The following is a 16,472-nucleotide window of genomic DNA, read 5'->3' as shown; positions in this document are numbered from 1 at the left end:
ATTGCTAAAGTGCTCGTTAGCGTTTTTGCTTTTACTACTCTATATATTCGTACACGCTTCCTCAGTAATACTCATTGTTGTGGCATTTGTGGCATTCAGTTGTGGCATGCGTTTGTTGCGTGCGCTCGCGGCTGCAATCTGTCAGTTACAAACGGTAAGCAGAGCACGATTTTAAATAGTAAATTTTTGTAGAAAATTTAATAATAATAATAATTTATAATTTATATACAATAACTGTAAACATATATTAAAAATAATAGTATTAAATAGAGCATTTATTGGAGGCTGAATTATATATTTTTTAAGAGTTTAGAGGTTCCCGAGAGATACATTATACCAAAAACCATGGTTTTTTAATGATCTCTGTATTCACTATAGCATAGAGCAAGTTTAGATAAAATGTGAATATTTTCTAAAGAAAGTTACTCAGATATATCTATATATAAACTCCTTCCTACTAATTCAATGATTTATTGATATCGATATCATAATATTCAAATCAATTAAAAATTTTAGAGTTCCACATTCTCTAAACCCAGATAAACAAAAACAATATAAAATCACGAAAGGTGAACGTGCTTAAATTCCATAGTGATTTCCCCTCACAACCTCTCCCTGATCACTTTTTAGCGTGCTGTCCAAAGTGTACGGGAAAGAGGCGTAAAATCACGATAATAAAAAAACAGCGCAAATAATGAAAGCGAGTGAGGTGCTGAAATTATCCGCTCGCATGCAATAAAATTATGAACATTATACTCACACGAACCTTTTCGTACAAGCCACGAGGGCGGCATGAATTAAAACGACACAAACAACAAAAGTCAAAGCTGGTGAGAAATCTTAAGCCATAAAAAAGGTAAAAATGTGAAATGACGGCTGACCAACCCACCCAACGAGGGACCACCTCCGACCACTCAGCAAGATGTTCCCATGGCACTTAAGTTAAGGAAATGTCAAAAAGCTAAAGTCAATCCAATGTGGAGGCAAGTAAAAAGGAAAGCACACGAAAGGGTCGAAGCAATAATTCAAAAAAAATAAAGCACAAAGAAATGGAAGGCACACGCAAACGAGTGGGTAGTGATGAAGCTAAACTTTACTTTGATTTTTTATATAAATGTGGACGAGTGATTTCAATGCTCTGCATAGCGACCACTCAAGCTGACCATTGTTCATACAAACTTACAACCTTACATACGGTCTACTATCAAACTGTATCGCAGCCAACTTAATGTGCGCCACACACGCAGCTTTTAAACGCAAATTAACAAGTAAAAATGTTAACCAAAATCTTGCGGCAATTTGTTGGTTATTGTTTTTCAATACTGCACACTACTTACAACTTGTACGAGTACAACCGATGCATGCGTTGCGTGAATGACATTTTTTATGCGTACCCCAAACCATTGGCAGCCACCACCACCACCCTCCGTCGTAAGCTTACAAGCACACGCTTGTCATTGCTTTTATAACTCATTTTCGTGTAACTTATTCATTTTTGTGCTTACTAGCGTACTATCGTTTGCTCGGCACACGGTAACCGGGTTGAGCGCAATGTCCTTTCGGCAAAATCCAACTGCATACCGACGTAGCCTCCAAAAAAGCTCTTTCCTTTTATTTTTTGTCCTACGCCAATGCAAAGGTGATTGTTGTGAACAAACGCAGCCGAGATATGATTCATAATTCGTGTAGGTGAAAATGCAGTGAGCTTTTGGAGCATACGTTTTTAGGAGAGAAAAATTGAGAGAGAGAGCTAGTGTATATGAGTAGGACGAAGAAAAATGTGTGGGAGAGCATAATAAAATAAGCAGGCAATTATATTTAATTCCGTTAGTATAAACGGAGAATGTGAGCATTGGGCGAAACAGCGAGCAAAACAAAAATGATAACGTAAAAATGCGTAAGAAAAACAAACCGTTACTTTCCCCAAGCATGCACTTTTATTTCATTGAGTATAAAGTAATTCATTAAAGCCTAAAAACAATGATAGGCACTTAAAAAATTTAAATGAGTGCAATAAAATAATTAAAACTTTAATTGCCTGAATTAAGTTAGCTTGATAGCCTCTTACTGGTCGAGTTCCAAGCTTCAGTATTTCTGATAACAAATATCAATGTATTTGAAATATGTTACAATTCTCAACCCCTTACTTGAGCAATGGATAACAAATTAATATTTAATTGACTCAATTAAGATTCACATTTCAATTAATTAAGATAAAATTTAATAAAATTTACTCAGTTAAGATTCACACATCATTTAATTAAGATAAAATTTGATTACCAATCGCGTCACTTAATCTTAGAAAAAAATGTGTCTTAAATCGCAATTTAAGTTTTAAATTTAATTGACTTAATTAAGATACACATGTAATTTAATTAACAAAAAAATCTAATTGTCTTATTTCATCACCTAACCCCAGCAAAAATATATGTTTAATCAAAAATTTATATTTAATTGACTCAATTAAGATCCATATGTGATGTAATTAACACAAATTAAATAACACAAATCCCTTAACTCGCGGCCTAATCTGAGCAAAAAATTATGTTCACTTTGATAGGAAAATTTAATTGACTCAATTAGAATTCACATGTGATTTAATTAACAAGAAGTTTGTTTTCTTATCTCATGGCCTAACTTTAGCAAAGATATATGTATAATCACATATTTAAATTTAATAGGCTCAATTATGACGCACATGTGATTTAATTAACAAAAAAAATTATTGCATAACCTGAGCAAAGATATGTATATGTTTAATCACAAATTTAAAATTAATTGACTCAAATAATATTCACATGTGATTCAATTAACAAAAGGTTTGATTGCCTTATCCCATCCACCTGATCAAAAATATGTTTCTACTTGACAATTAAATTTTAATTGACTTAATTTAGCATGACATGTTCCTTCATTTAAAAATATTTGATTAAGTAAAATATTTTTACTAACAAAATATAATTTAATCGACACATTTTACTTTAAATAACAGAAAATTTCTATTTCTAATATCTTCATAGACTCAATTAGGCTTTCGCGATTTTTTACAAAATATACTTTTCGCCTTCAGTAACCAATTAATATTTAAAATTTAAAATACAATATGCTTCTTCTATCAATCTTTTTCGCCTACACACGTTAGTAAACAGTTTAAAAGCCACTGTAGCACATTAAACCACCGCTATAGTTACCCATGTACCAAAGTTTATCCAACAATTTTGGCGCGAATTCACTTCTACTCATTCACCTCCTTCCATTAGCCACGCTGGATGACCTACTCACTTTCTTAATTCTTAATCTCCCGCATGCTACAAGCGCTCTCTCTTACTCTCGCTCTCTCGTTTGTGCTGCACAATTACACTTGTAAACAATTGGAGCGTCACAAGCGGTTCGTTGTTGAGACTCGGCCGAACGAACAAATGCGTACGAAGTGAAATGCGACACAACATACGCTCGTACCACTTACCGCGGCATCGGCTAACGAACGAACAATGTGCAAGCGGCAAAACGACAGGACAAAAGCACGACAGGCCACCAAGGCGACGAACCAGTTTGTGACGGATACTCGTAACGAGCGGTACGGCAATATTTCAAAGCGGCTAAACGACCCAAACTCAATTATATTACATTTAATTGAAATGTGTGTGAATCTATAGAAATAACAAAAACAACACTAATATAACTACAAGTAATACTTATAAGTGAATTTCGGAGTGGTTTAAGGAGCGATAGTTGCGTGTCGTCTGTGCTGGAATTTGTGACGATTTGTGAATAATTTTATTCACATATTTATTTATATGTTTTGAGAAAGAAAGTGAAAAATATATATTATTTGAGCAAATCGAATTGAGTCGACTCCAGGCTGGCAGCGTAAAGTAAGTTTCGTTAAGAGCGCAATGAATTTTTAATGCCGTTAGTGTGGAGGGGGCAAATATACAAAATTCATGTCGATATGATTAGTGCATATGAAATGCGAAATGCCGGAATTTAGGTTGCGGTTAACGAACAACAACATTCTGTAGTATAATGCAACAATAACACATTATAATATGCAAGAACAACAACACATAATAATATATGCAACTACAACAACACTATATAGTATATGTTGCAAGAACAACAACACTATATAGTATAGCACAAGAACGGCAGTAAAAACGGTAAACAGCAATCAACAATACCAGTAACAACAACAACCACTGAAAGGCGCACGGGCGCGCGATATGATCTAATGACCCATAAATGCTCGCATGAAATTCGCACACAAACACGCACACACAGACAGACAGGCAGGCAAGCAGACACACAGCTAAAATTCGTATGCAACACCTAAGCGCTTTGTTTGATTGACTGTGTGTGTGTGTGTGTGAGCGCTGTTAGCCTTATTGACTTATTGCGCTCATGTTACGTATACGCACTGTTGTGCAGCAGCATTTCTTTTTAATTTATTTTTGGCATTCAAAGCCAAGCCAGAAGAGCAAAGTGAAGTATTTTGACCCTTTTTTGTTTGTTATTGTTGCTTTTGTTGTAGAATAGAAGTACCTCGAACGCAACCAAGTGCGAAGGCTTAACCTTTGTGGGCATTTAACATGCCATGGCAACAATTTCGCACACAAAGCACAGAGAACAGAACAGAAAAAATACAAAAACAAATAAGCAAATGAGTTTGGGAGGCTTGTACAATAACAAGAAAACAACAGAATTTTTAAATTCTTGCTTCTTTTTTCCTTCATTTTATTGTGAGTATTGTGTGCCTTTATTAATGCCCGAATTTCATGCAAATAATGATGTGATTACCAGACACGCTTTACTGCGCTGCAATACATACACTTTTATATGTGTCCGTTGTGCGTTGTATGTGTTCATTTTATGTGCAACTAAAAAGTTATATATGCCGCACAACTATTGGCCAGCTCACTGCATTTTTGGTCACATCGAATTTTATATTCATTTCTGCTTGTGTAGGTGTGTGTGACTGTCACTGCGCCCAAAAAACACATGTAAAATCACACCCGTAAAATGCATATCAGCACATAAACTCACGCATAAACACGCGTCGTATGAGCGCTCATACAACTTTTATGTTGTGGATTTGCATTGCAAGAAAGTTGGTGGCGCTGCAGCCCTTGACGGAAAGTTTTGTACTGGTTGGTTAAATAAATTATTTAAAAAAGCGCTCATACTATTTCATGAAATGTTAATGTTTTGAAATGGTTTTCAACTGTTTTTTTTTTTTAATTTTTGTAGTATTGTAGTAACTAAAACTAGCGTGATATATTGAATTCTTTACTGAAATCAAGTTTTTATGGGAATGGAAGGGTAAATTGTTTAATAAATGAAGAAACTTAATTAAAATAACGTCGAATAGCTTTTTCGAAAACTTGTTCGAATATCTTTAATTTTTTTGGAACTAAAATGTCTTATAAAAAATGAATGATTGTGGAAATGGCATGAGAGATTTTTGGCAAAAATAAATATCATGCAATAAAATTTTTTTTGCATAAAATTAAAAATGTGAAATTATTGTATAAACTGATGCGATCGAGTACATTTTGGTGTTTTTCGATTTTTTTTTTTTTTGAGTATTACCGCTACTTTCTTCCGGTTGTAAAAAAAATGATATTCTCCAATTCTCGAAGTTGGCTTCAAAAATCAAAATATACACCTTCAAAGTTCGAAAAAAGTTTTTTTTTTAACAAATATTACTACTTACAGTTACTAAAAAATCCAAAATATGGATATAATCTATATTTTCCTCTCCACTCAATGGTGTATGAAATTTTTGGGATAAAGCTCATGTGACTGATGCTAGACGGGGTTAAAATTGGAAGGTCGAAAAAAAAATATGTTACGAAAAATACTGAATCCCTAATAGCATCTGCCAAATTATTTTATTTTATGTACTTGTATTAGTGGTAGAAAACTTGCTTCAAACAGATTTTTACAGACCATGGCATTATAGGTTATTTTGTAGGAATTCCCTAAAAAAACTATAATCCGTATTTGATTCTTTTTTGAATATAATAATACAATTTTAACTCTAAATTTGTTTCTTACAATTAAGAATTAATATAACTCTCGATAAGTCACTCGAAAATAACCAAAACTTTATATATACATTCCAAGTAAAAAGAAAATTTTCACGGAATAATTTTCAAAACTTATTCCTTTCATATTATGGAACTCAGAAATTTACCTGCCAGCATTTCGCCTATGCACTTCCGCATACCAGCGTTTGCACTAACAACTGTCTAAAGAGAGTTTTTTACGCTCAGTCATACGCAAACTTTTACACTTCTCTATTACGAGTAAACAAGCATTTTAATGCTTTTCGGCGCGTAAAATGCAAGCTTACACAAAAATAACGCTACCTGCCCCAAGCTCATGTCTCCTTTTAGTTGTATTTACCAAGTATGAGTAACAAATGCCAGCGCTCCTCTTTTGCTGCCATTTTATACCCGTATATGATAGCAAATAGTCTGTCGCCTGTTCGTTTTTCATGCGATTGTTATGCACAAGAGATTTTATGTGGACATATGTTGCAACACATATGTTGCAATACATATGTTGCATGCATTTACGACATGCAACTTTGGCAATTTTCACGGTGAGGTGAGTGCGCGCAGTGACTTCTATTTAATAGTGCCAAGCAATTTTTTAATGTGTGTGACTTTGAAAGTGAGCCACTGAGTTCAGGTGATTTCGTTTTAAGTAGGACGGAGTGTTAGTGGCTTCTTATAGCTAATTTCGCGGGTGGTTAAAGATTGAATGTAGGATTGAATACTAAAAATTTTTAAAATTATTTTTTAGTAAAAATTGTGGGCAAAGCTGCAAAGATCAATAGAGACTAGATTCGTGCAGAAATTATTAAGAGAAGCCAAGTTATCAATCAGAGATGATTTGAGTTTGATATTACCCTGTGATTATGTATCGCTGATGGAGTGAAAAATTTTCAAGAAATCACTAAACCATATAATAGTATATTATATTCTTCTCTCAAATCTATCTTCTTTCCAGCTCCTTTAATTTCATTCTTTTTCAATCTTCTTCTTCTTTTACTATTAGGTCTTTATATAAGCTATTCACGATTTCTGTTTTTTTATCGCTTTAAATTCTGTGGCTATTTACCTGCTACAACATTCTTACGCTTGTCCGACAATTTTCCGTTTATTTGCTAATATTTATAGTTGTTGTTATCTGCTGTTGTTTTTGCGCATATCGCATTTAAAAAAGTTTACCAAAGTGAAAGTTTTGTATTTGTTCCGTTTCGATAGCTGGCGAAACTTTGCTGCAAACATTACTTTTACGATTTTTTTTTTCTGTTTTTGTTTTACTGCCTGCGATAATATTTGTCCACACAATTGCAAAGCTGCTCGTTACTTAGGTCAACATCTTTTATAAACTTGCGAAGTTTCTTTGCTACGAGTGTAACTAGCTTTTAATACAGTTTGATGCAATTAATAGTCGGTGCTTTTTTATTATTCGAAGATGGGACTTTTCTGAGTTAAGATAGCTTCAGATGAAGCTACGTGTATATTGAGACAAGTAAAACATAGTTGTTAGTTTTATAAAAATTTTATACAAGAAAAGCATATCATTGATTGATGATTTGAATGTGTATTTTCTGTTTCTGTTACTGTTCTGTTCTATCGATATTTGAAGAAGGTGAGTTTACTTTTTTTTCTGTATTAACATATCTTTAGAGAAAGCTACGTGTACAATCAGAGAAGTGAAAAAATACTTCGCTGACAGTTTTATGCAAAACGTTATACCTTGAGTGATGATTTGGCTATATATTATCAGTTTCTGTTTCTGTTCTGTTCTGTCGATGATATCCAAAAGGTCTTTATTTATTCCAAATTTTGAAAATTATATTTCTTATTTCTCCATATAAAAACATACATAATATTTAATTTCATTAAGAAGTGAATATATAATGAGCTACTAGAAACCAGAACTATAGCATTAAGCTAAAGGTATCCAATTACCCAAAATTCGTGGTAGTAATGGAGAAGTCTTCATAAACCAATTTATCATGTATTTTAAATCACTTTAAGACAATTTGTGTCTCAGCTGAACGAAGCAAACGAACGATCAATGAATCGGATTGACATATATTTATTAACACCAGACAGTATTTATTTAGCTCAGCAAGTAATATACCATAATTAAAATAAATTATTTTTCATATCAAGCAAATGGCTTTTTAATTGTCCACTTTGCAGCGACAATCCCATTTTCCTTTACTAATTTCATATATCATTAGCAAGTCATAAAATGTGACACACACACTCAAATACACAAACAAAGGCAATGCGATATGCATAATGTACGCTTGAAGAGTGTACAGTACTTCAGTGGCTCAGTATCGTATATGAGTACAATAAAAGCAAACATTTGTGTTGAACTCACTAAGCGTTTGTGTAGAATGAAAGACACAGTGAAATACATCAACAACAAGTATAGGTAATCAATATATGATTATGTAATAAAATTTAGCTTTATTATTTTCGTTAAAGTATCTACCGAGATTTATGACTATTTGATTAGTAAACACAGTTATGCTTAGTCATAAGCACAAGGTTTTGTTGTACTCACTCAATTGCATTATAATTACTCATACGCCAAGGCGTCCCTGAAGGGTGGAACTAAACATATGTATAGCTGGCAGCATAAAGTAGTTAAATATGTTTTTGGGTATGCAAATCAACAAACTGCAGTGAATATGCTATTTAACAGACTAATATATTACAAGAAACCTTTTGTTGTAAAAAGGTTGAAAGACAGTGCAACAAATGCGTTGTGAGTTATGACAGCGCGTGTTATTATCAGGCAGACATCAAATTGCTGTGTCACGCAACGTATTAATTATTAAGCAGAAAGTTACTTCCGGCAGTTATTTTGAAAGCCAATAAGTTGAATGGACAATGAAGTATTGAATTTTTTTTTTTTTTATTTGCATATGCGTTGCACTAAAGAGAGCGTAGAGAGTTTCAGTGTACAATTGACGTTTAAAGCGAAATCGATATTTGTTTTCAACACATATGTATATACACTGCTATATAAACTCGCCTGTTAAAGGTAATATATAGTATATTTCACTTACCTTTCACCACTTTTGTAAATATGCTCATCGTTGTATTTGATATACTCGTACTCGCTGGTATGCAGTTGACTATGTGGGCGCTTATGTGTTGTGGCATTGATAAATGAAGTCAACTCGTTTTGAGACGTGTATCGTCGCTTATGCGGTCGTGTACTGCAGTTATTTATAACTGTTTAGTTCTTTTTTTTTTGTCTATATCTTGGCAGTGTTGGTGTCTTACCTACCACAAGGTAAGCGTATTGGTTCAAACAAATGATAGCGTTACGGCAGCAAAGAATGCTAGGGTTAACTGGAAAGAACTCCTCGGTTAACTGCAAAAAGAAAATGCAAGTTAGAAAATATATAACGCAAAGAAATTTTTCATGGAATAAAATTTTTAAGAAAAGTCACATTACTTTGGTAATACACTGTATATATAAGATTAATTTATAAGCATAATTGTATAGTCTTCAGTACTTGAAGACTACAACAGAGTTCCTAAAGCCAATGTCGCTCACACTTATTTATAGAACCAATTTTTGCTCAAAAATAAATTCTGTTATATATAAATGTGTTCAAAATATATACGTTATATATACACGCGATTACCCAACAATAGAACGAACGGCAACTAACGAGCAGAGCCCATAAATTATGCAATTGCTTGCAAGAAGCTCAAGTCAAAACGTCGCTGTGCCGTTAGTTTTCTTTACTCTTGATTTTTGCTTCGCATTTCTCTGTGGTAGTTCAGCGTATAGTATTTCGCTATTTTATTGATTTTGTTTCGTTAACGTAATGCCGTTGTCAAGAATTTTTTAGGAGTATTTATAGCTTTTATGCTGTCTTTTTTCATTTAATCGCGAGCTTAAAAGAACTAAAAATAATGATACGGATAGTATTTGATTCATAAGTGTATAAATTTTTATAGTTTTTCAAAGAGATCACTATGGAGTTGATTTTTAACATCATAATGGGACATAGTGGGAATTATTGTTTATATGTAAGTTAGGTTAGGTCTGTTGACACATCCAGGCTTTTGGGAGACCCAGTGTGAAACTACCGTGGCTGGAATCTTCTCACACTACTCTCTGAACCCCCTGTTATCTTGATAAAAATAAATAATTCACAAAGTTGGATATGTGTAGCTTCCGCCATATCGTCCAGGAAATCGAGACCGAAAGTTGCGCGGTCTTCCAATCAGCGAGTGTTAACACCCCTACCAAGGTTCTCATGTCATTCCTTTTGAATTTCAGTAGTCTCAATATGTAAGTCGCCGAAGCATATCAGTGTTTTCTTCATATCCTTCACTACTTCATCTAAGTCAATTATAGGCAACATTTAAGAACCATTTTTCGCATAATTTTTTTTTGATATTTTCGTGCAATTTGCATTAACATGATATTGAATATAAATTTTAAGTTCCGAGATTTATACGTGTTTTTTATTTAAAAAAATCGGGTTTCGGTTTTCTTTAGGTACTTGCGATAATTTAAATTATATTTCTGTCTCTATAAATTAGAGTTTTCAGTAACAAGATATTAATATAAAGAACAACAATGCCAGTAATAATACATATGAATAGTGGCTATTCTTTCCCACAGTCACTTTATTCACACACTCTCGCAACAAAAAACTTAGCTGTCAACAAGCAACGCCCACACAAAAAGGCCTGCAGCTGTTTCTTTGTTATACCAACCTTTACTTTTCCAACACCCAAACATTCTACGAAAACCCCCACATACTTCAAAAAAAGTTTAAGTAGAATTGAAATTTCCTTAATACCAACAAAAATGCAGGATAATAGCACACGTGAATTTGCTTGACAGCGGCAACTTCATTTCCGACAACAAAATTGCCAGCTAACAAAATCTTAAACTCGTTGTGTATTTATCTCAAATTGCATGTGTAGCTATGAGCTTATCCCAAGTGCATGTATGTGCTTGCGTTTAACTCCAGGCTCCCGGCTTGCTTTATAAGCTGCTTATGTATTACAAGCGATTACACAAACTTCGGCAATCGGCAAATGACAATACCAACGAATTTCCAATTCATTCAACAAGATGTGCGCTTGCAAATTGCCAACAGGCAGTAAATGCTCGGAGTGCTCATGTTAAGTAAGAAAAGGATGCGAGGAAGTATAAATATTGTAAGGAAAAAATGAAATAGAAAAAATAATAGAAATAGAAATGGAATGAAATAATAAGCTACACAAAGAAGGGGGGCAAAAGCATAGAAAATGAAAATATAAACATATAAATAAACAATCGCGCTGAAAAGCAAGCAAACAAGGCAGACAAACAATGTGACAAATGTCAAACGGAAAGTCAACGTGGAGCCAACGCTGGCAGATGTGTATGTGTATGAACGAGTTGCTCAAAAACGCAGCAGGTGTGCCACACATGATTCACTGTTATGATATATATTCTATTTATATTTGTGCTTCATACCAGCTGCTCATATTAGCTGCCTCATATACAGATGTGTGAATAAGTTTGTTTGCTTGTAGTTTTCGCATTTTTTTACGCGCTCGCGTTTTTCACTTTCTCTCAATGACATTCGCTTTGTTTTCTTTTTTCTTTCTTCTTTTGCATTTATGCTATTTGCGCTGTCATCTCGCTTGTACGCCATGTCTGCAGCTGAAAATTCAATTTGTTGTTGCACAAACCCTTTCAACCTTACCACCAGGCAGCCAACTGTCGCGTTCAGCTTATTTACAATTAGCTACATGCATACCTATGATTAGACATTTCGTTGTTACTGACATTGTTAGACACAATATCCTGCCAAGTTTTCTGAAACGTTAATATGAATGTGTGTGTGTCACAGATTTTTTTGTTGTTATATTTACATGTGATTAGATTCACACCAGATAAATATCTTCTTACGAAATTCCATTTACTTTCATAGCTACTGTATATTACTAATATATTCGGGGAAAAGGTACACAAAAATAAAATAAAATAAAAAAATACAAAAAAAAATTAAAATATAAATTACTAGACAGCCATATCCTTTCGTTCACCTCCTTCTACTTAGATATATGATCGCATATGTTCTTATGTATTTGCACTTTCTTGTAACTATTTAAGGTTATAAGCTACTAGTCAGCAGACATAATATTTTACATTGAAAATTCTGAGGGAGAGAGAGAGAGCTCCCTCCAAAACATAAAGAAATGCTGCTCTTGTCGTTTGCTGCGCAATTTTCCTTCATTAATAAATTATTTGCAATCAGGTATGCCTTTACATGCTTGAATAGCCAGGTATGGATTATTTCAGTGCCTTTTTTTTGTGAAATTTCAACTCGTGAAGGTAGAGTATCTATGTATATTGTACATAGGTATTTTATTTCAAGTTTTGGACTCTGGACTGGAAAATTTCACAATTTATGTTATGAGTTACCGAATAAGAGAAAGGGAGCAAAGAAGTCTGAAAGCATTAAATTTGTCTGAAGCATTAATAGAGTTTACAGAGTTTATTGTTTGTCTATATCATCGCCTGAATAATGATTGACAATTTTAACACTCAACGAAGAGATTGTGCCAGTTATGACATAAAATGCTCTCTTGTTCTAAGCTAATAACCATTTCAGACAGGAGCTAATTGATCAATTAACCGGCCTCTGCTCGATTAAAGGGCTGATTAAGATCGATTTACCATACAAAATAAAAATGTACATTACCTTTTAATTGAATTTTAATCGACTGGAAAATGAAGTGCAACTTCACTACGAAGATCGTATTTGTAATTATATATACGTTCTTTGTCTGCGATGGCTGTATTTTTTGAAAAATAGCATTAATACTATCCGACGGTAGATGTCGCTGCTAAAAATAACAATCATCTCATGGAACTTACCAACTTCTTATGAAGAGCGAAAACAAAAGTGTATAACAGCTGATCGGTTAACGAGTAGCCGGCAGTGTGAAGGGCAAAACTGGTTTCTCAATCAAAATTTTAATTGATTAATTAAACTGGCTGTGTGAAAAGGATATAAGATGGAAACTTTAATTTCTCGTAAAAATCAAGTCCCATAATTTATCGTTATTTACCGTGATTTGAAGTTCCAAAAGTCTAAATCTTTGCGTAAAGCATTAATGAGGCATAAAAAACTGATTTTTTACTCACTGAAAGGTATGCGTCTTTGCTATACCGCGCACAAATGTAGGCAACGTTTAAATACAAATTTCTTTATTACTGATTTCTGGACAAAAATTAATTATTTTTGGTCATTGCAATCGGTCCAGCCAGAACTTTATTATATATAATAATGTAAATTAAAATAATAACTAATTCTTTTGAAAAATATCATAAAAATTAAAAAACCATTTGAGCTCGTAAAAATAATGACTAAATTATTCATTAAATAAAACCACAAAAGCAACTGCTAAACATTCCACGCAAAGCATTTTACGGCTAGTATTATTATGAATAATTGAAGTTCGATATTCAAATCAAAACTCTCACATAGACACACGCACAACACCAACAAAAATGAGCAATCACATACATGCGATGCATAAATTTTTCCAATTCAAATTATCAGATTGCATATTATAATCAAATTGTATAATAGTCATAACGCCGGCCAGTGATTGCCAATATTAACATGTTAAACATAACCATTGACACTGTAATTAAAATATGCTAATATTTATGGCTTGCGGCATTTTCGCATTTCAAGCGTACGCAATGAATTTTTAATAATACTTAACAAGCTATAAAGCACCAATAATTTATGCCATTAGAGCATGTGAGAGCATACTCACGTTCAGCACACATATGCAAATGGACGAGTGTGGCATGTGGCAAGTAGTGTTATGTTTTTAATTGTGCCACAAATTAATGATTATTAAAAAAAAAATAGTGATTGGCATGCTGAGTGAGCGATGCCAAAGGCTTAAGCTGAATTTTGCTAATTATTTGTTGCGCGAAATTATAATTGGCGCCTAAATGTATGCTTCGATTTATGGAATGGTCGTTGCATACGGTTAGGTTGGTGCGCTGGGAAGCTGAGGATAATTGCTAGAAAGTGTGCATAGCACTGAGAGTGTAGATTATGATTATAATAAATAATTTCAACATTTTAGAAAGCTTTGAGAGATTTAAGCTTTTAATACGTTTGCTGAATATTAGTTCAAATATTACCAAAAATTCATATTTAATTATTTTGAAATGCCAAAATTGAATTTCGAACGCAAACTTCGACACAAAAGCAAAATAAAACCACAAAAAATATATATAGACAATATCAAACAATCACACTTCATTATATTTAATAACGTTCTTGGCTCAACAAACTGAAAGCACATATCCCAATCGCGTCAGCCTAACAACAAGCCTTTCCACCTCTTCCACCAATCAATCACAGTCGAAATCTCAACTAAATCACACACACACACAATGGCCGCCAAATCGATTAAGTTAAACTCTTTTATCTGACATTAACGATTTTCCATATCGTCGTATCCGTTCAGCATGTGCATAACAATCCATTATACTGATTTGATTTTGCTGTCCTTTGTTGAAGTTTGTTATTGCTCGCCACGAAATATGATGCCGCAACATGCAAAGGTCACATAAAACGAACATAACAGCATATCAGTCAACCATCAAGCGTTTAGCCATTTCTAAGCTATATTTGGCAACAGTTATTATACAATATACAAATATACTATATATTATTGTAGCCTAGCATTGGATATCTATGTATCTACAAATCCGCTCGTTTTACCTGCCATGTCACACCACGTCACACAGATATTTTGCGAAACCACAAGCTTCCGCTGCGTAAGGCCGACTTTTGTCTCACTACAATCCCCATTGCATTCAAATAATCATTTAGTCAGTCAGCTAGCCATCCATACAGCTATCTATAAAGCGCTATGGATGTTCAGCTATACATACATACATATGTATGAATCTATAGTGAGTGAGGTACGTACACCGTATTATACAAAAACTCGTAGAGCAGTCATATGTGAATTCATATTGAACATTGGAAATAATCCAATAAATATTTATGACTGTAACTTATATGTGTATGTATGTCGGTGACTTGACGAGTGCGTCTTTGTGTTAGTTAATGCATTTATGCTGTTTGCAGCCCTGCAGGAAAAAGCGAACATTTGTAGTTACGCAAATTTTATTTTACAACAGAAAATCTCACAAACAGAAGGGGTTTTCGGAAACCTTTATGAAGATCTGGGCTGACAGAAATGTGTTGTTCATTTGCTATAATCTATATAGTTTTCTGTTTAAAAAAACGTTTTGATAATTCTAAAAGAAGTTCGCTAGAAGTTCAGCTGTTTCAGTTTATTATGAGATCTGATTTACTGCTCGTATGCAAATTGACTAAATGTCTATGCTACGATCCAGCCGGGTCATATACCTTTCTCCAATAAGATATTGTTGGTTGAAGACTTTGCTATTTTTGACATTTTTTTTAAATAATTTTTTATATTTTTTTTTACTCAACAATCAATCAATTTTCCTTCTTGCCATTATTTGCGCAAATTTATGAGTACATATTAAATATTTATAAATGCCCATTAGAGTGCGTGCCACGTTACCATTAGACGATAAACCGAATAGACAAGAGTCTATGTGATACGCATAGAGACAGAATTTCTTTAAAGATACGGATATGTGGCATATAAAATTTAATATAGTATATATGTATATGCAGGTCTTTAGACTCATTGAATCTTCCGCTATATGCTCTAGAGTCTAGCATTGATAACCACATATGTATTGAACCATAATCGATCGATATTACTAAGGTTTGCCATTTAAGATAATGCGTACACTATTAGAAATATGAAAGTATTAAAAATGTATGAGTTTCATTGTGTCAAATAAAGCATAATTCAATTAAACTTTGTAGGTTTTCTAGGCTTAAGGCATTTAAGATTTTGAGGAGCTGTTGTAACACAAAAAACTCAATACAAAATAATGCTGACTTTTAATTTCTAAAAAGGATTGCATTAAATAATTTTGCCAAATTTACTCAATTAAGCAAATTAAGCAAAAGCACAATTCAACAGCTCAGAGAATTTTAGCAAATATTACCAAGCTATTTTCAAAATGCATAAAAGACAAAATAAAAACATTTCTCTGTGCATACTTATGCCATATCATAGCCATACTGTGAGTCCAATGAAATACTCTTCATATTCATTCAATTTATGCCGACTGATTTCATTAGCACTGTATCATCGCTCATTTAAAAGTTAACTTAATATCGATTTTGATTTATTTGCATAACAACAAATTTGTGTAGCATTGTTGCTGCCTTTTTCTAATAAAATTCATATTTTCGTCTGCACTCACTCGGCAAATGAGCAATCTGAAATAATAAATCAAATAAAATGGCCTTGACTTATGTA

At 33.3% G+C, this 16,472-nt stretch overlaps 1 protein-coding gene across 1 annotated transcript in view; it reads left to right on the top strand.

Moving 5' to 3' along the window:
- The window catches only part of LOC105213327 (uncharacterized), a 201,062-nt gene that overhangs the window by 51,067 nt on the left and 133,523 nt on the right, over positions 1 to 16,472 (top strand). The window lies entirely within an intron of this gene.

Source organism: Zeugodacus cucurbitae, chromosome 2 (assembly GCF_028554725.1).
Source record: "Zeugodacus cucurbitae isolate PBARC_wt_2022May chromosome 2, idZeuCucr1.2, whole genome shotgun sequence".
In the NCBI taxonomy this organism is placed as follows: domain Eukaryota; kingdom Metazoa; phylum Arthropoda; class Insecta; order Diptera; family Tephritidae; genus Zeugodacus; species Zeugodacus cucurbitae.
The sequence above is the reverse complement of the archived record's forward strand: the minus strand, read 5'-3'. Positions and strand labels throughout refer to the sequence as shown.